The following is a 27,789-nucleotide window of genomic DNA, read 5'->3' as shown; positions in this document are numbered from 1 at the left end:
GAGTGTGGACCTATGAACCAGGAGGTTACAGTTCAATTCCCAGTCAGGGCACATTCCTGGGTTTCAGGCTCGATCCCCAATAGGGGATGTACAAGAGGTAGGCAATCAATGATTCTCTCTTATCAATGATGTTTCTATTTCTCTCACCCTCTTGCTTCCACTCTCAAACCAACAGAAATATATATTTAAAAAAAGAAAATAGGATTATTAATGGATTGCGACAGCCCTCCTGTCCCACCCCAGGAAGAAAAATAAGGGTATTGAAGGGTATTGAAGATTAAACTTAAATGATTTAAAATATGTTGATATTTGCTGCAAGTTTATCTGCTGCTTCAGAAATATATGTGTGTGTGTATATATATATATATATATATATATATATATATATATATATAGTAAATGTATAAAAAGTCAAATGTGGAAAAGAACAGCAAGAATATTTCAAGCTGAAAATTTGACATTTTACTAGAAATTTAATTATCTATAGTATTTTTTTAGCCAATTACTTTTCAACTCTCTAATTATTTTATCCATGTTCTCTCTGTAAAACTTCAAATTTCCTTCCTATGGTCACACATATTGTGAAGGCAGCCTGAGCCCTGCCCCGCCCCCCCCCACACACACACACCTGCATTCTGATGCATAACCTTGCTAGCCCCAACCCCCTTTCCGCTTGTGTCCTCGATAGCCTTCCAGAACCTGTTTATCTGCAGCGGGGGACATAAAAAGCCCCCACAGAAGATTAACTGGTGGCATCAGCTAGCCTGGGTGGTTCGTCGTAATCTCACTTCCCCCATGCCAACCCATGGGGGCTGCAAAGCCTGTGAAAAGTCCGGAAGTCTGGTCCATATTTGGGAGACAAAGAAACTAAGGGGATAAAAGGAAAGACAACCCCCCAGCCCAACCCCTCATTCAGTACTCAGGCTTTGGAGACTGACTCCCCTGAGTCACCACACTAGTGCATCTGCAAATAAAGGGTTTTCCTGAATCTTCCGAGGGCCCATTATGTGTTTTCTGGTCGTTTGGTAATTTCTGCCATGGATGATAATTTTGCTTCCTACTTTTCTAAGAAAATTGAAGCATTCAAAAGAGATTTTCCACAGATCTGTTTTTCATATTTATCCACCTCTGCATATTCTTGTCTTTCTTGCTTTTCAAACTCATAATCAAAGCCCAAACCCCAATTCCTTTACACAAATTCCATGCCCTCTCACCAAGTCAAGGATATAACTTCAGCTATTCTCTACTTCCTCTCATAATTGCTTTTTATTTTTCAAATAACTATGTACTAGAACAAACTAAAGTCCTCAATCTTTGTCAATTAACTTTTACCAGAACACAATGAAGCCCCTTTGTTTAAATATTACCTCAGGCTGCTTTTACTCTACAAAGGCAGAGCTGGCTAGTTGCCTCAAAGACCTATGACCCACAAAGCCTAACATATTTACTACAGCTCTTTACAGGAAGTTTTTTGACCCCTGCGCTAGTTCAGTCTCAGCATCAAACATGCTCTTATTTTCCCCCAACTTAAAAACAAAGAACTTTGACCTCCCTTCCCCTATTCGTCACCATTGCTCAATTCCTTTTTGCAACAAAATTTTAAAAATTACCCATACCCACAGTCTCTCTCTACCCTTCTGTTTCTATCTTAAACCCACTCCATCAAGCCTTTGCTCCAAAGAAATGCTCTTGTGAATATCTCCAATGACCTTGATGCTAACTAAATACAATGACCTTTTCTCAGTCCTCATCTTCCTTGACCTCTCAGTAGCAGTAGACACAGGTAACTACTGTTTTTTGATACAGATTCATGACTTTACTTCCACAGGCTCCACACCCTTGGTTTTCCTCCTATTTCACAGTCTCCTTTGTGAGATTCCTCCTCTTATTGTCAACCTGCCACTGTTGGGGTGCCCTAGGGCTGAGGCTGTGGTCTTTTTCTATCAATATGCTATTGGTGAGCTCAACAAATATCATAGCTTCCTCTCTGACTGGGACATAACTGTAATATCATAACTTGACAGCTAGCTGTGCCCTCTTCAATTTCTAATGTTCACTGCTGTGATTATATTAAAGTACTTTCTCCTTGAAAACTTGGAACAATTGTTTTTTCCAAAATATAAATTCAACCAATACACAAATTAACTATATTTTATTTAATAGGTTTGGATTTGGGATCAGTGCTAATTTTATGCTAACATAAATGTCAATATTTATGTAACGTACAAAGAATAGTAACTTGGTTTATAAAAATGTATTAGCAATAAAATATGTAACAAATGTTTCTTTATACCAGTATATATAGCTATAAATTATAAATCTATATCAAGTTCTTTAATTTTGCAATCTTTTTGAAACACACAACAGTTAAACATGTAGTTATTATTGTAACTTACATTTTACAGATGATAAATCTGATGGTTGATAACCCAAGATTATACAGCAAACATACAGTAGAGTTAGCATTCAAATTAAGGTCATTCTAAATATAAAGTCTATGTTCTGATACCTATATATTCTAATACCTATGTAATGATACCTGTAATTCCCACTGAACATTCTGGTGATGGCTGGAACCATGATGTATCTTTGTTTGTCAGCCTAGGCTTAGTAATGTGCAACAGAAAACAGGAAGTATTTCACGATTTTTATAGGATATGCATCAAAAAATCAATAAAATAGCTGAACTCTAGGATGAAGATTAACAGTCTCATGTTTCATTTCTACTTCATTAAACTAGGTTCTAAACGTCATTCATATACATCTTCAAGTCAGGTAATTGAATTGTCAAATCTTGTTTGATTATTGTGGAATCATTTCAAAATTGCTGTGCATATATGTGCTACTTTAGTCCAACATGGATTGAGTACCTAGTCAAAGTTAAGCACTCTGCTGGGGTTCCACAGATACAAAATTGCTTTACCCAAACTAAGTGATTATACCATGAGTGGGGAAGTTGGTGGTGTTAGGTGGGAAGAACAATGTTAGACAGCTATAACTCATAGCAGAATAATATATATGTTAAATAAAAATGTAAATTCATAAGCTAGAAAGAGAAAAATTCATACAGAGACTGAAAATGGGGGTAGGTATCTGGAACATACTGTTGACTGTGGTAGAAAATAGGACTAGAATTGTTTTGGACCAGGACCAAGTGGATTAATTATTAGATTAAGTAGCATTCTCTCTTGATAATGGGAGTCATTTCTAGTTAATGAGGACAGGGTGATATATTCTGACTTGTATTGTTTGAAAGTACCTAATAGCAGGGAGAAAGATAAGTGAAAAATAGTGAAAAAAGAAAAGCCATCTAAAAGGCTACAATAGCAAAGGCATAAATTAGGGCTATGAATATTTAGATCAATGGATGGTCAAAAACTTGGTGAAAGTATAATGTAAGGGAGTTAATAGTACCAATAAACTGTATTAAGAATAACAGGAGAACTGGAAGTTTTGGGAAAATAATAAATTTGTCTTTGTTTAATTTAAAATGTTGATAGGGTAATGGGCAGGAGAAAGTTGAGAATTTGAGTCTATTTAAGAAAAGAAGTTTGGACTGGAGTTGTAAATCTGGAAGTTACAAATGTAAAGTTGGTGCTTGTAGCCCAAGGAGGAAAGAATCATCCCTCATAAAGAAGTTTTATGATACAATTATAATCCAGAGAACTTTTACATGTGAAAAGCAAGGAGAAAAAGTGTTAATGAAGAAACTGCTAAATAATCAAACATATAGATGAAGAACCTAGAAAGCTTCACAAAACTTAAGGAAGAAGAACCGTTCACCAAAGTGAGCAGAGCCATTAATGACAAAGCCTTAGAGAAATATACTTGGATTAACTCTAAAAACTGCACGGGGTTTCCAAATAGGATCAATGAAGACCTTTAAAAAGGGTTTCAGTAGAGCAGAGAGGACAAAGATAAATGTAATAAGGGGCTGGGACAGAAAGAGGAAATGGAAAGGGCTGTCATAGAAAAGACTTACACATTTTAGGGGATAAAGAGAAGAAAGGTATGGGTACGACCTACTTAATTTAGTCTGTACCTTATGGCAGGCATAATAACTCAGTGTTTTACATGTATTATTTTTTCCACTTAATCCCAGTAGCCCAACTCTCTTTTCCCCCTGTCTCAATCTGAAGTAGAAAATCCAGACTATTGGTTCCATCTTTCGGCTCTCCCAGGGGTCCTCAAACTTTTCAAACAGGGGGCCAGTTCACTGTCCCTCAGACCGTTGGCGGGCCGGACTATAGTTTAAAAAAAAAACTATGAACAAATTCCTATGCACACGGAACATATCTTATTTTGAAATAAAAAAACAAAACGGGAACAAATACAATATTTGTATTTGCATGTGGCCCGCGGGCCGTAGTTTGAGGACCCCGACATCCAATGCGTACTGAGTGATTCAAGTTAACAACATGGGGGTTGTGATGGGGAGAACTGAGGAGAGATAAAAGAAAATGGGGCGGGGGAATGAGTATGAAAACCCAGAACCTCACGCACAGTTTTGAGTGATAGGTGGGGGTCTGGTGGTTGAAAACAGCAGAAGAAACCTGGGCAACTTAGCTTGTGGTTTATTGATTGTATCCTGTGTGAGAATTTGTGTTTGTGCAGAGAGGTGATCGGGAGATGATTAAATGGCATATGATATCAGGTAAAATGGTAAATGCTGATTCTTCTAACCGGCTATGAAGAACTATGAAGAATTGACAACATGAAAAACTAAAATTTAAAATTTGGCTTGACTCTGTGAAAGCAATACTAAGTATTATAATGTTATCTATTAGAACTACTTACCAGTTATGCCTAATTATGTGCAACACTCTAATGATTATGTATGTAATTAAAAATTCATCAAATTAATTTTGCTAGAAAGCTTATTAGAGTAGAACAGAAATTTCATACTCGGATCAGTCTTCATAGAGTGCTTTTTATGAAGCACGGTCATTGGTTCATGCAACATTATCATTGGTTTGGATCTTAAACTGAAGTAGGAAGACCACTAGTATTTAGGGAGATGCAATATGCAAGCCAAGAAACAGATATGTAAACAGGGAATCTGATCTGTATTCCTCAGCATTATCATAAAAGGAGAGTGTCATTTTTAATTAAAGGAGAGTAGCTATGATGTCAGGAATCAAATGTAATCCAATTGATGAAGACAAAGCCAACACAGTCCCACTCCATTCTGTTATTTTAAGGAATATTTTTATATCCTTTTCAAAGTTGTATAGGAGAGTACTATAAAAGTGTGGGTATATATTTTCTATCAAATGCAAGTTAACAGTTTACAATAAGCATGTCAAAGGCTAAAACGGGCCAAATAAACAAGGTTTAAGTTGATGTGGGCCGCAAAAAGACAAAAGCTTCAATTTTTATAGAAACATAGGTTAATTTCAATAGAGACATGCTGAATACAAAGGGCTGAAATTAAATGAGTAATAATTAACATAAAATAATAGGACATTTTAATAAAAATTAATATTTTTTCTTGAACATTAACTTACCAGACACTGAATGACTGCACAAATTAATAAGCGTAACACAAACCTATTTTTCTTGTTCTCCAAAAGAAAAATAGTTCCTGTTGTACACACCAAACAAGTCATTCCAAGGCTAATGACCTGGCAGTCGGCTGCTAAAATATTCGCTGTTAGTATTAGTGGAGAGAAATGGTGTGCCTGCACGTAAGGCGCATAAGGGAAATGAATGCAACATGATTATATTAATCAGTCATTAGAGAACGTTGTAGTTTGTTATTAATAATTATGTATAACAGGATATTGTAAAAATTAAGTTCTGAAATTTTTATTAAAACTTTTCTTACATACTTTATATTGGCTGGGTCGTAAAAAAATATTTGTTGTGGGCCACATGTGGCCCATGGGCCGTGAGTTTGACATGTCTGGTTTACAAATAGCGTGTAGCTTTGAGGTATCTAAGATTCTAAGATGTTCTTTAACTTAGAAATAGATCTAAGAAATAGATTTTTGAATTTTTATTATTAATAATAAATAGTAAGAATTCTACATGGATACGAAATTAATTCATATTATATCTCTTTTCCTTTTCCTTTTCTCTAATAGCTGGTGGAATATAATGGCTAAAGACTGTGAAGCCAGAGTACCTAAGCTCTAATTCTGGTTTTACTAATTCCAGGTTATGTGAGTATCACAAAAATTAGCTAATGTTCACCAATCCTGTTTCCTCTTCATGGGCAAATAAAACAAGAAGTTTTCCCACTTGACGTGCTATTAGGTTAAAGCCATACATCTGGCTTCTGGACAATGTTATATAAGCAAAATTAGTGTGCGCCTCTTCCTGAACTGCCCTTGAAGAATTCAGATAATCTTCCACTTTCTTCCCTTCACTTGTCAGCACTCTGGATGCAAGGAATTCAGCAGAAAACTCATTGGACCTTGGAATTGTAGAGGTCTCAAATTGAGGGAGCCTGAAACACAACATAGGAGGCAGCCCTGAACCTAACTGTACTGTGATCTGGATTACAAATTATTATTTGTTGTTATTGTTGTTTCATTGAACTCCCTAGATACTAGGGTTGTTTGTTATACAATACATGGTGATAGGTAAATGACCTAAGATCTCGATTCTTGTTTTTAGTTACCTCTAAAATGGGAATAATAATAGAAACTATCTCATAGAGTTGTCATGAGTTTTAAATGGGGTAAGTCATGCCAAGTTCTTAAAATATTGCCTGCCAAATAGTAACTTTTTATTATCAGTATTTTTATTATCATTGTACCATTTAAGGTTAATCACTCATCCAGTACAACAGAATATCTATTGTCAATATTCGTATAATTTACACATTTTTTACGGCAATTTGGAACTATGTTTCTTTTTACAACAGGAGGGCTTTCTCTTTTGCTCTTTTACTTTTGGGTGTTACATGACATAATTCTAGTTTTGCCCCCAAAGCACATGTGCATTTTTAAATATCTTCTAGAGAAGATACCTTTTAGGCAAATTCTCCTGAAATGTTTACCTGATTGCAGAGGGGAAAACACTAACCACAGGAAATAAAGATTTTTCTATCCTGGCTACTAGCAATTGGTTCCTATAAAATATGAGTATTATTCTCTGAAGCAAATCAATGTACATCCACATTTAATTTTCTACATAAGCATGGACCAATTAACACCTCAGATAAGCAATTTTCACCAAATAGCTATGGCCATTTTCTCAGTCTTTAGGGATTATTGTTTTTTGTGGGTTTTTTTCTTTTAACAGCATTGGGTTTTAGAACACATTTCCCCAAATGTACGCTGGTTTATGATTTATAAAACACATATAAATAACTTGCTAACCTGCTTCAGAGTAAAAACACAACAGCAGAGAATGGTGATTAAAAGATGATAACTGGATTCCAACAATTATAAGATTCTAACAATTGCAATAATTACAAGTTATTACTGCTAGGAGGGTCCTTTGTATATTAGTTTTGTTTATATAAATACTTCTAAGCCAGAGAACCACTGTTTGCAATGTTGTATGTACAGCCATTAATTCATCTACAGTATAATCAATAGCAATATGCTGGCAGCCTTTACGACCTAAAATCAAACAATTCACATTGATTGTGTATTGGACTTAATACGATAGTGAGAACACAGCTATTGTATTCATGTGCTTCTAGGTTATATATTTCTCCCAGAGAGAAAATTAGAACTTTTATAAACTCTTTGGAAATACAAAAAGATACAGGTACCTTCCCAAATATATGTTATATGGGACATTATTTTACAAGGTAAAATAAGGTTTTATTCTCAAATTTAGTAATCAAATTGCTCCTTGAATTTGCTTTATACAAAAATGCCCTTTAACCAACAACTATAATTTTAGTAATGAGAAAAAAAATTATTCTTTTTAATGTAGCACTTTGAAAAAATAAGTATTTCCTTCACTTTTTATACTTGGAAATTGAAAAGCTGATACAGCATATTACCATGCCAGACAGTCCCTTTTGTCAGCAGGACACATGCTTGTCATATTTAGGATAGTGAGAATTTGTACCACGTCATTCTTTCTCTCACCCCTATTTCCCTGGCCTACTAAAAAGGAGTGTGAGCTGGCTTCCAGAGATTAGGCTCCTGCTTGTGGCTGCTAATGTGAATTTCTTCAGAATAATTTGCTTATTGCTAAACCACAGTCCTGGCCTCACTTTTTCAATGCGCTCTTAACATCAAGGAAAGAAATTCTATTTTAAATATGTTTGTTCCATTTTTGTTGTAGTATAACTTGCATACAGTCAAATTCACTCCTTTTAGTGTACAGTTCTGTGAGTATGAACAAATGCATACAGTTGTGTAACCAATACCATCATCAAGATATAGAACAGGGCCATTATCCCAAAAGATTTTTCTGGCCCTTCTGCAGTCATCTCCTTGCCCCACTGCCAATTTTTGGTAATTACTGATCTGCTTTCTATCTCTATAGTTTTGCCTATTCTAGTGTGGTTCTATAGATGAAATCATCCAGCCGGTGGCATCTTTACTTAGTAAAATGTATTTGAGATTCATCCATGTTGTTTTATCAGTAGTATTGCTGAATAGTGTCCACTGCATGAATGTACTCAGTTTGTTTATTCATTTCACAAGTGATTGAGATTTCAGTTATTTCTAGTTTGGGTTCATTGTTTATAAAGTTGCTATATACATTTACATACATGTTTTGTATAAACATAGGTTATCATTTTGTTTGGGTAAATATAGGAATGTTTGCTTATCCTATCTAATAAAGGGGGAATATGCTAATTGACCCTCACACCATCACAAAGATGGCATCGCCATCAGCCAATAAGGGGGGAATATGCTAATTGACTGTCCCACCCTCAAAGATGGTGGAACCCACAGCCAATAAGGAGGGAATATGCTAATTGACTACACTATCCTCAAAGATGGTGGCACCCACAGCCAATAAGGAGGGAATATTCTAATTGACTGCCATGCCCTCAGAGATGGCAGTGCCCAGAGCCACAAGATGGCTGCAGGGGAGGGCAGTTGTGGGCAATCGGGCTGGCAGGGGAGTACTTAGGCATCGATCAGGCTGTAAGAGGAGTGGTTAGGGGGTGATCAGGTTGGCAGACAGAAGCAGCTAGGGGCAATCAGGAGAGGCAGGCAGGCAAGCGGTTGGGAGATAGCAGTCCCGCATTGTAAGAGGGATGTCCGACTGCCAGTTTAGGCCCGATCCCTGTGGGACTGCTGGCTCCCTGTTGGATCGGGCCTAAACCGGCAGTCAGACATCCCCCGAGGGGTCCCATATTGGAGAGGGTGCAGGCTGGGTTGAGGGACACCCCCACCCAGTGCACAAATTTCATGCACCAGGCCTCTAGTATGGTAAAAGATGTTTCACTTTATAAGAATCTATCAAGTTTTCATGTAGTATGTAAGATATGAATAAAGGTTTATTTTCTTTTTACATTAAATGTTGAATTTTTCCAACATTTGTTAATCTAACCTTTCTCCATTAAATTACATTTGAATCTTTGTTAAAAATCAGTGGATTACATATTTGTGGGGGTATTTTTGATTAATCTACATATTTACCCTTTTTCCAATATCACACTGTTTTTGGTATAGTAAATCTTGAAATCTGGTAGCATGAGTTCTCATTCTATGTCCTTGTTTTCCAAGATTTGTTTAGATACTTAGTTCCTTAATATTTCCATAAAAATTTTATAATCAGCTTGTCAGTTTCTATGAAACCCTGCTAGGATTTTAATTGGAATTTTATTAAGTCTACAGATTTGGGAACACTGACATCTTAACAACATTATGGAGTCTTCTAATTTACAAATATGGTGTATATATACATTTATTTTGAGCTTTGGGTGCTTTTTTTCATGAGTTTTCAGCATATATTATAGAAATATGTTCAATTCATCCCTAATTATTTCATAGTTTGAGTGTTTCTATGAGTGGTATTGTTTATTTCAACTTCCAAGTGCACGTTGCTTGGATTTAGAAATACAATTGATTTTTACAAATTAACCTTGAATCATATGACCTTACTAAATTCACAAAAAGACACAAATTAAAAACAGCAGCTAGAAAAGAAAGGCTGTCACTGCAGACTCTATAACTTTAAAAAGATAATAAGAAAAACTACCAACCTCTCTAAGCCCTTAAATTTGACAACATAGGTGAAATAAATTAATTCTGTGAAAGACACAAACTGCTAAATCTCACTCAAGAAGAAATAATCTGAATATTTCTATATTTATAAAATAAATTGAATTAGAACTAAAACCTCCCACAAAGAAAATGCTAGATCCCGATAGTTTCACTGGAGATTCCACTAAACATTTTCAGAAGAAATTGTACCATTTCCATGCAAACATTTCTAAAAATCAGATGAAAAGAAAACATTTCTAACTCATTTTTACGAGTTTAGAATTATTCTAATACCCAAATCATACAAATACATTCAAAATAAGAAAACTATAAAACAATACTCCCTTTGAACATAGATATGCACTTCCTAACAAACCAAATATAGCAATATATAAAATAATAATAGATCATGACTATATGAGGTTTACCATATAATACAAGACTGGCTTAGAATTTGAAGGTCAATTAATGCAGGTTACCATATAAATAGACTAACAGAGAACAAAAATATGATCATTTCAATAGTGGCTTAAAAAGCACTTAACAAAAAAACCATATTTGACCTGACAAATATCTGCTATGATATCAGGGACAAGTCATAACAGGAACAAGGTAACTGCTCTTACCAGTTAAGGGCAATAATGGACTGGAGGCCCTAGCCAGTGCATTAAGGTTAGAGGGAAATAAAAGATTTTAAGATATAAAAATTAAAAAGAATGAAATAAATAAAACAACCTCTATTTTCAAACAACACAATTGCCTACATAGATTTTTTTAAATCTAGCAACACGGTTCAGAACTCAAAAGCAATTCTTTTAAAATACTATTTAATAAATGAACAATGAGTAAGCTATCACTTCATGCTTTTCACTTTGCATAATAATATTCTTATGAATTTACTATTCTTTCAATAAGGAAAAGCAAAAATTTTTATAATTTACATATATTATGAGGTAGAAGCTGTAGATAATTATGTAGTTTAAGAAAATATTCTGTGGACTGAGTGTGAAGTTTATAACAGATTGTACACATTCTGTGTTAAAATAACATGGTTGTGTGTATATACTCAACGTATATATACCTTCCCATCTTTTTTGATAGTTGTATATTATTCCATTTTATGGATGATTCATAATTTAGTAAATAAATTACCTGCTGAAACACATTATTTTTTTATAAAGGACACAGCTACCTGTTTAAATATCATTTTACTTTTCCTTCTGAAACAAGTAAAGAGTTGTTTGTAAGCAGTGGTGACCCCAGGCAGATACTCTAGGTCCTGCCTCTCTTTCCATCTGGTTTGGGCCTCATAACTGGTTATTGCCTAAGGAAGGTGTGCAGGGATGATATCTATCTCTTCCTCATCAGAACGATGAAGAGTGTTCATGTCTTCTCCACTCCCTTATTTACTGCCTGGAAAAGTCCTTGCACTGCTGTGCTTTCATGCTGTTTTCTCAGATATTTCTCTGTCTATACTGGGAATACAACTCTAAGGTATGCTACCCCATGAAATTTGAAATGTATAAACTAATCCAAAGCTAAACCAAAGTAACAACAACAACAAAATTGAGCATGTACCACACCAATGGTGAGAGATTTTCCCATTTTATATTACATCTGCAAGTTGCAGGTTTACTGAGAGAAGGAGTTCTAACCTCAACTCACTGGCTAACACTAGATGGAAATGGCTTACTTTAGACTCTGAATAAAATCATTTTTAGTAACTTACCAACTTTGCATTCTGGTTTCATAAGGAACATTTTATTTTAATGGCATTCAGAGTTCTAAAATTTAAATATACAAAACTTTTAAAGTTTTTATTATACAGAAAATATCTAGTTACCAAGGCACAATCAAATGAGAAGAGGTTAATTTATTTTATGTTACAAAAAGACAAATTTGGTTTCAATATTCATTGACAAAATGTGCTAAATAATATACCTGTAATCTGTAGGTATAAGTTATTAGTGAAAATATTGTGCAAGAAAAACATTTACTTCAGTTTTACCTATGAGAGGATATCCTATATAATAAAAGGCTAATATGCAAATTGTCCCCTCAACAGAGAGTTCGACCCGAAGTTTGACCAGGAGGCCGAGCCAGCCCACCAGCTGCCCACAGCCCCTCCCCCTGGCTAGCCCCACCCCTGATTGGCTCCCCCCACCTCATTCGAGGTGGGCCAGCCAGATCCCATCCGTGCACGAATTTGTGCACTGAGCCTCTAGTGAGAAGATAAAACAAAACAACACATGCTTGTGTGGGGTTTTCTTCTCAGGTTAAATTATATGAGGACAATGCCATTACTAATGTCATAGGGATGGTGTGAGATTTAAATACAGTAATTCAATAGAAGCACTTATCTTAGTGTCTGAATATTTTAAAAGGCCTATTATAGGTTGGCAGTTATAATAGTATAATTACAATAATTAACAACATTTCCACCAAAGGGACCCAGAAATTTTCTCTTCCATTTTTGTTTCTATAAAATAACAGGCACACAAGCTTTCTTGAAATGTGCTCTAGTTCTTAAGGTAGAAGACATAGACCTGTTTGTGATATCTCTTACCAGACATTTAATTGCACGCTAGTTCTTAAATGTTCTGAGCCTTAGATTTCAACTGAGCAAATGTTTTGATGAGTTTTTGTGCATATTAAAATTATAATGAGAGCAAGCATGCTCTATAAGCTGAAAGTATCATGTAACTGCCTAGATATGAACTGGTATAGAGAGAGATAAGGGAGAGAGAGCTGAGGATGCTATGCGCATTGGACTGATAAAACTAAGGTAGTATGTAGTATTACACATCTTGTTTTAGTAGTGCTTTGTATTTGATATTGTAGTAAGGATTATAGGCTATGTGTATTAATAATAAGAAAACCATTGTTATATCTTTGCCTGGTTCAATATACATAGATGCATCCCCAGTGAAACTATGCTTGAGGGGGAAAATAACCAAATTTGCCACAAGGACCTGAGAAAAATATAATTACCTAGTAGAAATTGCATACATCTAGTAAAAGAATTTTTATGCCTACAGGTGGAAGGGTAAAAAATGAATATATAGTTGAAAATAGATTATATGCATATAAATTACATAAGTATATTACATAACTTATTTGAGCTAAACATAATAGGGTGGAGGCAGTAGTAGCATTTGGGTTCAAGAACATGAGGTAGCATGAATAAAGTAACCTCCTTTGAAAAGGGAGTTCATAACTTCTAGCAATTTCTGGATATTTAGGAGGTTAGAGGTACTTGTGATTAAATCTACAGTATTTGCAAAGTGAAGGTAAAAGTCATTTTTCTTTCCTTTCAAAGGTCAGACATTGTTGTCTTAAATCCTCATACTAGTCCCAGTCCATAGAGGCAACAATAACCTTGGGAAGGTGTCTGTTAAGTTCAATACATGAGAATGAACAAAGGTAAATGCAACACATTTCTTGGCAGCAGTACACTGAAGGTTTATTCTCTGAAGAGATGGAAGCAGAGTAATTTTTTTACCGGGAGAACAATAGGCACAGACACAGGCATGGGTCTCACATTAAAAACAGGTGGAAGCTCTACTGCAGGAACAGACCAAGAATACTGGGCTCCAACTGCTCTCCTCACTCATGGGGCAGAGGTTCCATGCCAAGAAGACCAAAGGCAACCACAGCCACCTAGAATGCCACTTGTAAAGCAGAGGGGTCACTCTGAGGGAAGTGGGGCAGTGTACCCATCTCTAGCTCCAGAGCAGATATAAAGAGATTGCCCAGGGGAAAAAGCAGGCTTGCAGAACAGATATCTGGGTCATTCTCCCGATGGGAACTGACTTCATTTAGATCAGAGCACCGAGAAGTTCAAACCTAAAAGCCTGTCAAAAGCAATAGAGATTTTGGTGGTAATTAAGGAAGACAATGATGGTAGCTCCATGGGAGCAACAAACTAAAACAAAGGTCAGCGAGACTCAACAGAAAAGATGGCTAAGAAGAAGAATCCTCCTAGAGTTAGGACAAAGTTCAAAGTCTGCTTCTGAGAAGCGGCTAAAATTGTATTTGAATAAGACAGTGGAGCAATTTATGACAAAGTCCTTTTTAAATAAAAATTTGATTTTTTTTGGGGGGGTGTCATTGGTTAATAAAATTACATAGGTTTCAGGTGTACAATTGTATTATATATCATCTGTATATTGTATTATCAGCTGAGACTTAGTGCATGCTAACTGGCAAGTGTGATAACAATAGAGGCATACATCTTAAAAAAAAAATCAGGTAAACAGAAAATCTAACAGAGTCCTTTTAAAACACTGTCATCCCAGGGGGACTGTGGATATGCCCAAGTCTATACCCTAAAAGGGGCGACAGAGACATCACCAAAATAGTCCAGTCCAGGTAATAAAAAAGTTAAACATGCCTAAAGATAAAATAAAATAAACCACCAAGTCTCACAATAAGGGGCAGGGAAGAGCAGTATCTAGAGTTATTAAAATATATTATCAAAAATTCTAAGTTTTCAATCAAAAATTATGAGACATGCAAACAAACAGTAACCTGTGACTCACACATAAGAAAAAGAAAACCAGGTTGTAACAAGAAATGCTTTTCAGAGACCCCTTGTGAGGATTAGCAAACAAAGACACAAAATAGCTATTATATATTTACTAGATGCCCAGTATATGAAATTCGTGCACTGGTAGGGTTCCTAGTGGCTGCCAGCTGCCACCCAGGTACTCCCTCCCTTTCCCTGGCCAGCCCTGCCCCCTGGTCAAACTTCCAGACAAACTTCCTGTCAAGGGGACAATTTGCATACTACGCTTTTATTATATAGGATTCAATAAAACTACAAGGAAAATGCTGAAAGAAGTAAATAGAGAATATGGTAAAAATAGCACAGGTGACAGAATAAATTGTACTTTATCAAAAGTGAAAACCATAATGAGATACTATTTCACACCATTAAGGTGGCCATTATTAGAAAGAGAAAATTAAAAAAGTAAACAGAAAATAACAAGTACTGGCAAGGATGTGGAGAAATTTTAACCCTGTGCATTGCTGCTAAGAATATAAAATGGTGCAGTCACAATGGAAAACAGTATGGTGGTTCCTTAAAAAGTTAATATAGAATTACCATATTATACAACAATTCTACTTCTGGGTATGTAACCAAAATAGGAAAAGCAATGATTTGGACATATATTTGTACACACTTGTTTCATAGTAATATTGTTCAAAATAACTGAAAGGTGGAAATGATCAAAATGTACATAACCAGGTAAATAGATAAACAAAATGTGATATATGCATACAAAGGAATGTTATTCTGACACATGCCTCAACATAAATAAACCTTAAAAATATGCTAAGTGAAACAAGCCAGTCAAATAAAAAAAATTGCATGACTTCACTTATGTGTACCTAGAGTGGCCGAATTTATAGAGCTAAAATATAATGATGGTTTGGTTTTCAGGAGCTGGGGAAGGTATGGGAATTCATGTTTAATTTGTATGGCATTTCAGCTTGGAAAGCTGAAAATTTCTAGAGATGGATAGGGTATCAGTTGTACAACAATGTGACTGTACTTAATGCCACTGAGATGGACACTTAAAAGTTATAAAAATGATAAATTTGATATTATTTATGTGTTATCACAATAAAAAATCTGAAAGTGAAATTGAAAACAATTCCACTTAAAATAGCACCAAAAACAAAATACTTAGGAATAAATTTAATAAAAGAAGTGTAAGAGTTATACACTAAAATTTCATGTTCATGAATTATAAGACAACTAGAGGCCCGGTGCACAAAAATTTGTGCACTTAGGGGGGAAGGGGGTCCCTCAACCCAGCCTGTGCCCTCTCACAGTCTGGGACCCCTCGGGAGATAATGACCTGCTGGCTTAGGCCTGCTCCCGGGTGGCAGAGGGCAGGCCTAATCCCTAGGTGCAGCCCCTGGTCTGGCTCAGAGCAGGGCCGATTGGGGAGTTGGGGCACCGCCCCCTGTCAGGCACAGAGCAGGGCCAATCAGGGGGTTGGGGCTCTGTACCCTGTCACTCACAGAGCAGGGCCAATCAGGGGGGTTGGGGCTCTGTACCCTGTCACGTACAGAGCAGGGCCAATCAGGGGGTTGGGGCGCTGCCCCCTGTCACGCACAGAGCAGGGCCCATCAGGGGGTTGGGGCGCCGCCCTCTATCACCCACAGAGCAGGGCCGATCAGGGGGTTGGGGCGCCGCCACTCTCACACTCAGGGCAGGGCTGATGGGGAGGTTATGGCTCTACCCCGTCACACACAGAGCAGGGCCCATGGGCGGGGGGGTGGGGGTTGGGGCGCCGCACCCTATCACACACAGAGCAGGGCCGATCAGGGGGTTGGGGCTCCACACCCTGTCACACACAGAGCCGCAAGGTGATCAGGGTGTTGGGGAGCTCCCCCCTATCAGGCACAGAGCAGGGCTGATCAGGGGGTTGGGGCGCCTTCCCCTGTCACGAACAGAGCAGGGCAGATAGGGAGGTTGTGGCCCCACCCCCTGTCACACACAGAGCCACAGGGTGATCAGGAGGTTTGGGCGCTGCCCCCTGTCACGCTGATCCCGGTGCTGGGAGGCATCGCGGCTCTGCTGATCCCGGTGCTGGGAGGCATATTACCCTTTTACTATATAGGGTAGAGGCCTGGTGCATGAGTGGGTGCCAGCTGGTTTGCCCTGAAGTGTGTCCTGGATCAGGGTGGGGGTCCCCACTGGGGTGCCTGGCCAGCCTGGGGGAGGGGATGATGGCTGTTTGCAACTGATCACACACCCTTCAGGGTGGGGGTCCCCACTGGGGTGCCTGGCCAGTCTGGGTGAGGGGCTGAGGGCTGTTTTCAGGCTGGCGGGTGACTGAAGCTCCCAACCACTCCTTTTTTTCTTTTTTATTCTGGGCCAGCTTTAGCTTTGAGGCTTGGCTCCAGCTCTTAGGCCTCCGCTGCTGAAAGTAGGTTTCTGGCCTTTGCTTACAATGTTGCGATCCTGCTGGCTGAAGCCCGGCGGACTAATGCAGGTTTCTGGGGTTTTGTTTACCTTCTATATTTGTTACATAGTTGCTTAGAGTTGCAGCTCAGAGGCCTGCAGGGGCAGGTGGGGAACGTTGGAGTCCTCCGTCACTGAAGCAAGCAAGCCTCATGTTAGTTTCAAGCTGCCTGGCTGCCGGCTGCCATCTTGGCTGGCAGTTAATTTGCATATTGCCCTGATTAGCCAATGGGAAGGGTAGCAGTCGTATGCCAATTACCATGTTTCTCTTTTATTAGATAGGATACTTGCCACATGATCTACAGATTCAACAGTTTAAATTAAGAAAAGTCACAGACAGCTTTGGAAGGTATGTCAACAAGAAATTCTACATGGGTTAGTTCTGAAGACTAAAATAATGATGATGAAAACAGTGAATATTGATTTAAACAAGAACTGTATATATTTATTTTGGAAGAATCTATGTAGTAGGTGAGTTAAGAAGGGCATTTTCTAAGCAAGCAAAATAATCACCAGTAGAAAGCAGCCTTTCTGCATAAATTGACAAGATGATCTAAAGTTTCTATGGAAATGCAAGGAACAGAATAGCCGGGAAAAGTCTTAAAATGAAGAACAAAGTGAGAAGACACACTTCCCTATTTCACAATTTACTACAAAACTACAGTAATCAAGACTATGCCATACTGGCATAAGGATAGACAAATAGCTCAATGGAACAGAATTGAGACTCTAGATATAAACTCTCACATCTATTCCTACTTTATACAAAGTTTGCATTCTAAGTTGCTTTCTTATTTTGGGTGAAGGAAGAAAATCTTCCTGGATTGATGCTTCTATATACTTTCCTGGGTGATAAAATTTTGGTGGGCTTAAATGTCTGAAAAACAATCTTAGTCTGTCAATTGACAGGTTTTACATAGTAGAGTCTATGAATCGTTTTTTGTTAGAATTTAGGCACTGCTTCACTTTTTCTAATTTCAATAATACTACTGAATGTTCCAATACAATTGTGATACCCGATCGTTTGTATGTGAGTTTTAATAACATGTTTATTAAACTATAGTTCATATATCATATAATTCACATAATTAAACCATAAAATCCAGTGTTTTTTGTTTATTGACAGTTTTTCAACCAGCATGATAATTAATTTAGCATATTTTTATTATGACAAAAATTAACCTTGCACTCACTACCACCATTCTACTGATGGACATAGTCTACTAGACAATTCATGTAATGGGATTATACAACATATAGTCTTCTGGGACTGACTTTTTTTCACTAGCTTAATGTTTTAAAGATTCATTGATGCAGCTTATACCAGTACTTCATTTTCATTGCCAAATAATGTTCCACTGTATGGATATACCTCATTTTGTTTTCTCATTCATCCATTGAGCAAAGAAAAGAAAGACTCATGGGCACAGATCACAGTATGGTGATGGCCAGAGGGAAAGGGGCTAGGGAGAGGTAGTAGAAGGTAAAGGGGGGATAAATGGTGATGACTTAGGGTGATAAACACCAAATACAATATACAGATAATGTGTTGTATAGTTATATACCTGAACCATGTAACATTTTATTAACCAATGGCATCCCAGTAAATGCAAATAAAAATAATTTTATCATAAACTAAACTGTATAGTATTCTACATGTGTGACTATTTGGGGAATCAAGGCATTGTCAGAGAAACATGTATTAGAAATCTATAATGCAGGTCACAAAAGCACTCTAATGCTATCTCAAGGTATTTCCTCTTTCTCCATGCCACCTTTGAAAAGTGCCAAATGATAGACATTATGAAAGCAATTATGCAGTCAATTGCCTTCTAGGATAATTCAATTCTGTCCTGTGTGCAATAAAAAGTAGTTTGTTAGGCATATTACAAATTAGAAAACAATTGAGTGAAAGCATCGCAAGGACAAGTATCAGATCTGTCTGATACCCTCAATGTGTTAGCAGAATGTCTGACACATGGAAGATGTTATTAAGTATATCCCAAATGACAAGTGCAATTCCAAAATATTTCATTTCTTATTTTGGGAAATGGAAAAGTCAGTCCTTTAAACAGGGCTGGGGTTCACTCCCTTGCCTGTTAATATACACAGGCTCTACGTTATCATTTGTCTTTTCATGTGAAAATCCTGACATCTTTATCAGATTTAAGCTCCGATCATAAAGATGCTATTATTTTATTAAAAACTACTTTTTATTACATTAGTAACTCAATAACAACATCTATAATAATAACAATGGTAATAATTACACCAGAAAGCTATTTTTTTAAAGTTGAAATCAATGATGCATAGTAATAATACAGACATTTTTGCTAATTGTCAAACAGGCTTCATTCATTCATTCATTCATTCATTCACTACTTATTGATTATATGATATATAACACACTGTGCCAGTTATGCCATGATGATCACAAGTTTCATCCTGGGTTGACAGTATTGGAGAGACAATCACATCCATCATAGACTGATAAACAGAAAAGTGGATGAAAGGAACTTTGTGCTATGACAGGATTGCTAAGGACATTGGACCCATCAGGGATAATACTAAAGAGTTCCTCAAGGAGGCAATACAAGTTGAGTTCTGACTTATTAGGATGTAACTTAATGTAAATTACCTAGAGAACTTGTTAAAATGTAGATCCTGATTCAGAAAATCTGAGATGCTGCATGAGATTCTGCATTTCTAATGAGCCCACAGATGGGGCCCATGCTGATTATTCAAGTACCATACTTTGAGTAGCAGTGATTTTTGGAGGAGAGGGATAATTGAAAACTATAGTTTCCATTAGCAGTTCATCCTCTGTAGCTGCAAACTTTGTAGACCTTGGGTCCCCATCTCTTCTGCTACTGGTAGATGTGTGCTCCTACAGAGTTTAACAGCAAAACTTCAAGTAAGCACATCTAAATCTTTTTATAAGAAGGAAAATCATGACTGGTTAATTTTAGAATTTTTTTTAAAAAAGAGACATTGGTAATCTGTAACCTTTTAACACTTCATGCCACTTCCAAACTGTGAGTGGGTTCCAAGAATCATACGTGCACAGGTCCTGAACTGTGGTGCTTTCCCCATAGCCCCAGGTGCCAGCTGTGGTGAAATGAGAACAAACCTCACAGCTTTAATATGGCCTGTTATTTGATTTTCAATAAATGTAGAAGACACAGACTATATAGTATGAGCATTGGTATTTTCTCATACTTTGAGGTATTGGATAGGCCTCTTTTATATCCCTAATATTTCTCTCTGAAATCTTAATTTAACAATATTAATAGGCTATGTTAAAAACTAAAGAAATAAACAAAAAGCTTCCAGAAACAATCAGCATATAAACACATAAATAAATTTTCATGATAATTTCATTTAGGATGGAAATGCATAATATTGGCTTGTTTAAAGTCCCCGAAATAAAAATATTAGCAATGATTCACTTAGAATAACATGTGGTACTTTGTAACAGATTTAAAAAAAGTAATTATATTGCAATTACAATGTGATGTAGGTAGTTTTTAAAATCCATAGTAAACAGACTGAAAAGAAACAGTGATTTTTTATGATAGGCATTATAGAGTAGTACACTGATTATAGAGTTTGCCAAATAAAGATCCAGCCCATGTTTGTATTTAGTCCTTAAAATAAGCACCACAACATTTTTGCTCTCTCACTGATTTATATCTTCATGAATTTACCTGATCTTATCATAAGGTTATTCATTTCAATTTTATTACTCAATATTCACACTCAAGATACCAATGTCTAGACAGGTCTTATCAAATAGTGTGTGCTTTTCATAGTTCATATTCCCCAATTTAGAAGCATATTTATTTTAAAGATTAAGCTTTTTACTTTAATTTACCCTATGCCTATTTTCATCCACATAGAGCCTTCCAGTTTTCTTTTCTGGCAGCAAAGGGTACCTTGATTGATAGAATTCAATTGCTGGGTTGAAATAATGCAGCTGGCTTTTATCTTACATGAGTATGTCTTTTTTATTAGTTTTACCTATTACATGAGAAAGAATGTGACAAAAAATGTAATGATCTTAGATATCCCACCTGGGCTCATAATGCTGTCTAGATTATAGAATATTGACTTTGCAGGAGCGAATGAGAATTCTAAGAGTTACAACAGAGATATGAGTAAAAGTATAAAATGAGTTCAGTGTAAACATGCTACTCACTGATTCTAAACAAGATCAGTGTGACTGGAAATCATGCATTTGACCACATATGCTAATAAAAGATTAAAATGTGTTAACATTATCCTAATATATAAAAACCCAGGGTCTGTAACATCCAAAACAACCAAAGGCTCGACCTACCGGAAATCAGTGCAGGGTGGCCATGGCGACCCAGCACTGACTGCAATCATTGAGGGCCCCCCAACCCAGCACTGACTGCTGAGGGGACTGTGGATCAGGTCCAAAGAGACGCCTGAAGAGAAAAGCAGGGTCTGATCCGCAGCCTCCGTGGCAGCACTTGCCTTTCTCTTTCGCTCTGGGCCTGGCCAGCAGCCGTGCCTCTCTTTCTCTTGGGCCTCCACTGGGGCTGCTGATCAGCCCCGCGTCTCTGATCAGGCCCATTGATAGGCTAGGAGATGCTGACTAGCATAGCAACTGACCAATCAGAATCAAATCTGGGTGAACTGCGAAGGCAGAACCTAAGGTGGAGGCTGAGGAGGGGATTTAAGGGCAACAGCTATTTGGTGTAAAGTATAAGAAAGCGGTTTAATTTTTAATGACCAATTTGGCAGTATAGTGCATATGGCTGGCTATCAGTCCAGATATAGGGATTATGTATTTTTGTCTGCCAAGAGCATTGCCTCCTGCTGAAAAAGTCTTTTCCCTCCCATTTAAGCAATCATATTCTATATAATCTATCTATACTATTAAGAGGGTAATATGCTAATTAGACTGGGTTGACTGGCCATCCGAATTCCTTCTGGACAAAGCCATGGTGGTGGGGGCCGAGACAGAGGTTGTTAGTGGTGATCAGGATGTCAGGGGAGGGAAGTTGAGGGCGAGATCAGGCTGGCAGGGGAGGGCAGTTTGGGGCAAGATCAGGCTGGCAGGGGAGGCCAGTTAGGAGTGATCAGGCAGGCAGGCAGAGAGGTTAGGGACAATCAGGCAGGTAAGCAGAGGCAGTTAGGGGTGATCAGGCAGGCAGGCAGGTGAGTGGTTAGGAGCCAGCAGTCTCAGATTGTGAGAGGCATGTCTGACCACAGTCAGACATCCCACAAGGGGTCCCCGATTGGAGCGGGTGCAGGCTGGGCTGAGGGAACCCCCTTCCATGCATGAATTTTGTGCACCGAGCCACTACTTTATACTTATAAAAATCTTTAAATTTGATGTAATCGCAATACCTCCAGCAGTTTTTACAGAGTAGAAAGAGAAAGTCACAAAGTAACTGTTAAACCAGGTACCTAGATCCCAGTCTGTAAATTTACATAACAGAAATCTGACCACATTCATATTCTGAAATCTAGTGATAATAAATATATACTAATTAAGCTGAGAAGCAGAAAAAATGGTGGTTGACAAGCTACTGTGCAGTATAGGAGTTAAAAATATAATATTTTATGACAAACTGTTTGGTTCACATCCACAGTCTGCTACTTACTAGCTATGTGAGCTACCTTGAAGAGTTTGCTTGACCTTTCTAAGTCTCAGTTTAAAGTGATTATAAGAAATATTAAACTTCCAAAACTTTTAGGAAAAATTAGATAGTGTTATTAAAGTACCAAGTATGTCCTGATTCTTGGTAAATAATAACTGCTTTCCTAAAAATATAGTTGTTACCTGTATAGGATTTTTTAAGGTATATTATAGCACCTGGAATTTTCTTGAGTCTATGGAATTACCTAGTGATAATTGCTCATTTTTATGATGTACAAGGATCTGGAGACCTATGTGCATCATCCATGACTAGAATATAATGATGGTTAAGATGTTAGAATCAGAATGGAGACTTACCTATGACTTGTACTTATGAGCTGGATGATCTTAAAAAAGTAACTAAACTTATTTAGAAGCTATTTTTTTTTCTTTCAGAGCCAGAATGAAGTTACCAGTTTTTCCTACTTCATGGGATTATTGGAAGGATTGAATGGGAGAATGTTATAAAGCATCTGCACAATTCTTGGTACATGTAAAGCTAGTCAATAATATAAGTAAAACTCTAGTCTTCAATGTTTAGGATTTAGTGGTTAGGATAAAAAGTGATCTATATTTTTCCAAGCAAACTTAGAGAACAGATAATGAATCAAAAAAATTCAACAGGATGAAAATAGGCAGAACTGCCTGCCTTGCTCATAATTTTTTGTAAAATGTCAATTATAATGAAACTTCTGTGAGCAAGATATTTTTCTATTTCTTGATGGATCTTTCAAGGGTTATATATATGTTCTAGAGGCCTGGTGCACGAATTCGTGCACAGGTGGGGTCCCTAGGCCTGGTTGGAGATTGGGGCCAATTGGGCCATCTCACCCAGTTCTGATTGGGGCAGATTGGGGCCGGCCAGGCAGGGGCAAGGACCATGGCAGGCTGGTCAGCTGGGGGGAGTGACCATGGGATGTTGGCCAGGCACAGGAAGTTGGCTGTGGGAGCGTACTGACCACCAGGGGGCAGCTCCTTCATTGAGCGTCTGCCCCCTGGTGGTCAGTGCACATATAGCAACCAGTTGACCCATCATTCGGTTGCTTAGGCTTTTATATATATAGAATATACACAGCTATATATAACTGGGTGGTAGTACTAGAAGTATTATTGAGGTACAGAGGAAAGAGAAAAACAATGGTCCAGAGTAGCTTGAGAACATTTCATTAATGTTACTTATGGTTGTTGAAGTATCCATAAATTCTAAAAGAAATTCAAAGGCAAAAGCACAACTTGGGGAAAAAAAGAATATGTTCAAATAATGTTAGTAAAATATCTGATTGGTATAGGGATTTTTTTTTAAATGTAAGTGGTTGAAAATAAACTGAGCTGGATATTATAGTATATGACTTAATACATAAATATTATCATTGTGAGTTTAAATTTCCTGTCTTCACTGCTGATAAGTCCTTGAGAGGAGAGATTCTGCCACTCATCTCATCATGCAGATGCCTAGCACAGTGCCTACTTTCCTTAACCATTTATTTGCTGTTTCTTTATTCCAATTTATCCTTAAGATTCCTGTGCTAATGACATTGCAGGCTCAAAGGATGAAGACAAATAAATAATTATAATACCAAATGGTATATGCTATGACAGGGGAAATACAGGGTTCAGTTGAAAATAATATTAGTGGGGCTTCTTTTGGAAAATTTTCTTAAATAAAATGCATTTAAGGTGAGACATACATGTTAACTAGAAAATTACCAGGCAGAGCAGCGGGAAAGAATGGTCCATATAGAGAAACAATATGTAAAAAAGATCCAAAATTGAGAAAGGGCACAGCATAATCAAGGACTTAACTAAGGGAAGTTTGGCTTGACTAAAACATAGATTGTGAGGAAGAAAAGAACAAGCTAGACAAGCTCATAAACTATGTTAAGAAATTTAGAAAGTATCTTGAAGGTTTTAAGGAATCATGGTCACATTTATGCCCCATTTCAGCATTTTTTTTAAACACAAGTCCTCCTTAGATTACAGTGAGTATCTGAAATTTACCTTGGGTTTTAGGCAAGAAAAAATTCTTTCAATGGTGCAAACTAATTTTATTGAAATCAGTAGCAGTCAATATGGCAATCGCTTGCTGACTCCTTGACATCTCTTTAGCAGTAGATTCCTCTGATCACTAACACTACCTTTATCTGTTGAAGTGAGGCATTAGAATGGATTCTCTAAGACAGTAGTAAATTAGCTTTTACTTTATCGTTATGGGAAAGCAATTTCTAGATCTCTTTTTTCCTGAGCCAACTCCTGTTAAGAGGGAAATTCCAAGCAACTACCCCCAACTTTCCTGTGAGGGAAGGAAAAAATAAAAACAACTAAACAAACAAACAAACAAAAAATTTGTGGGACATCTGGCCTCTAAATCCTTCCAAACTTAATTTTCTATTGCTGACTTCATAAGACTTCTTTAAAGCACAGCTTTCTAGTAGTGAGCTGTGCTGCTCCATGAGATTAGCTGAATCTGTTCTTGTACTAAGTTCTCTGCAAAGTTAAGCACAAAGGACCATGACCTGTGATTTAGGAGCTCACCTAAGGTCCTATAAAGTCAGAATAGTTTAAAGGTGTAAAACTGAATGTAGACTAAAAAGGCCTTACTGATTAGCTATCCTAACCCCTCATTTTAAAATGAAGACACAGAGGCCAAGAACTGTGAAGTGTACCATAGTCCTTCTACAAGTTAGGCTATATCAAATTTCAGTCAATATTTAAATAATATTGAATTACCCAATAACTTTTCTAACAAGCCATGCTTCCTCTCTAAAAATAACACCCAACATTTATTGAGAACTCTCTATGTGCAAGTCAAACTGCATTTTAAGTAGTGAAATTTTAGTCTTAACAACAGCTGTAAGATATAAGAATTTTCATTATCCACATTTTATATGTGAAGATCTTAGGCACAGAGCAACTGATTTACTGAGGTAACAGAGATACTTTATTGTTTAAAAAGGCAGCTAATCCAGGATCTAACATTATAATGATATTATTCTGTTACTACCTGCATAGTTTAAGCTCAGTAATTTAAATCACTAGAATGTTAGCTACTTGAAGATAGAGGTTTTGTACTATTTTGTTTAGTACTGGTTGTCTACTTAAGGCCTAGAAGAGTGATTATGATAACTGCTCAATACATGATTGTTTATTGAATTGACATGGCTGTATATAAAATAGCATTAAGTATGAACTGAAGTGCTTTATAATTCTTGGATTCAGAAGAGTTCTGGGGACAATTATTTTTTAATAAAAAAATATAAAAGTTAACTATCTATTAAGTACAACATGAAAACAGTCTATGGTTAACATTATTGGATAGGATTTTAATTTAGCTAATGTAGGCTATTAAAATCAGTTCACATGTACTTTTCTCAAAAAGGCTTTCTGTGAGACCTGTTTCTGTATTAGGTCCTGAACTTTAGTCTTAAAATACCATCATTCCCTAATCTATTTCATCAATGGTTTTAATTATATGGTAATGTATCTACACTAATAAAAAAACATGCAAATTAACCATCACTCCATCACTCTGCTATTCCCACAAGCCACGCCCACCAACCAATCAGGAGCAAGTATGCAAATTAACCCAAATAAGATGGCTGTGGCCATGGAGCTGGAGCAAGCAGGAGGCTTGGGTTTCCCCCGGCAATGGAGTAAGCCAAGCTTCCTGCCTGCCCTGGCCGGCCCTGGGCTCCACTCAAGGCTACAAAGTTTTAATTATAGAAGATAAATAAATCCCAGATACCTGCTTCCAGCCCACCCTGGCCTCCACTCAAGAAGGCACTGAAAAAAAAGAAAAGAAAAAAAGGAGAGGCTGGGAGCTTGATTTGCCAGGGGTGGGGGGGCAGCCTAAAAACGGCCAACAGCCCCTCACCCAGGCTTGCCAGGCACCCCAGTGGGGACACCAACCCTGAAGGGGGTGTGGCCAGCCCAAAAACAGCCATCAGCTCCTCACCCATGCTGGCCATGCACCCCAGCGGAACCCCCACCCTGATCCGGAACACCCTTCAGGGCAAACCAGCCAACCCCCATCTGTGCACCAGGCCTCCATTCTATATAATAATTCTATGTAATAAAAGGGTAATATGCAAATTGACCCTAACAGCAGAATATCTGGGAAGGACTGGTCACTATGACACACACTGACCACCAGGGGGCAGACGCTCAATTCAGGAGCTGCCCCCTGGTGGTCAGTGCGCTCCAACAGGGGGAGCTCTGCTCAGCCACAAGCCAGGTTGATGGCTGCCAGCACAGCGGTGGTGGTGGGAGCCTCTTCCTCCTCCTCAGCAGGGCTAAGGATGTCCAACTGCAGCTTAGGCCTGCTCCTCACTGGCAAGTGGATATCCCACGAGGGCTCCCGGGCTGCCAGAGGGATATCTGACTGCCAGCTTAGGCTTGATCCCCCGGGGAGTGGGCCTAAGCCAGCTGGTGGACATCCCCCAAGGGGTCCCAGACTGCAAGAGGGCACAGGCCAGGCTGAGGGACCCCCCGACAAGTGCACACGTTTTTGTGCACCGGGCCTCTAGTATAGTTATATTTTAACATTTACTCCCTCACAAATTTTTAAGAGCAGGGAAGATGACTCTTTTCTTCACTAGTTTTCAGTCATAAAGCAGTTGCTAAATTAGTAGGTCTTAACTAAATGAATGACCAGAAATAAATGACTGTATGAAACATTTGGTGGTTTATAGTAAAGAACTTGGCCTTGTCCAAAAAAAGGTTTCAAGTTTGCCCTTGTCTTCCAGGAGGAAATCTATACTATAACTGACAGGAGGGTCTATTTAGCGCAGGAGTGGTTACTTCAGAAACACTTATTATGTGATTTAGGGTGGGATTTGAATTTTATGGTATCTGTTGACCTGGACTTTGATTTCAACCACTTTGGCAGTCAATCAATCAAAACTCTGTAATAATGATCCAATGAAAATTCTGGACACTGAAGATCAAGTAAGCTTTCAATGCTTCACTGTCACACATTGATACCGGGAGGGTCAACTTTACAGGGGAGG

General features: G+C 37.7%; 1 protein-coding gene and 1 long non-coding RNA gene across 3 annotated transcripts in view; one reads left to right on the top strand and one right to left on the bottom strand.

Annotated features, from left to right (window-relative positions):
• The window catches only part of LRP1B (LDL receptor related protein 1B), a 1,379,523-nt gene that overhangs the window by 918,335 nt on the left and 433,399 nt on the right, over positions 1-27,789 (bottom strand). The window lies entirely within an intron of this gene.
• LOC118661812 lies at positions 46-26,217 on the top strand. Of its 2 annotated transcripts, XR_004969484.1 has the most exons (6): positions 47-97; positions 2,741-2,775; positions 6,087-6,164; positions 11,502-11,627; positions 17,391-17,461; positions 23,180-26,217. It is a non-coding gene; the product is annotated as an uncharacterized LOC118661812 (long non-coding RNA). The 2 variants fall into 2 exon arrangements; XR_004969485.1 differs by lacking the exon at positions 2,741-2,775 and having other exon boundaries at positions 46-97.

Source organism: Myotis myotis, unplaced genomic scaffold (assembly GCF_014108235.1).
Source record: "Myotis myotis isolate mMyoMyo1 unplaced genomic scaffold, mMyoMyo1.p scaffold_m19_p_8, whole genome shotgun sequence".
NCBI lineage: Eukaryota > Metazoa > Chordata > Mammalia > Chiroptera > Vespertilionidae > Myotis > Myotis myotis.
The sequence above is the reverse complement of the archived record's forward strand: the minus strand, read 5'-3'. Positions and strand labels throughout refer to the sequence as shown.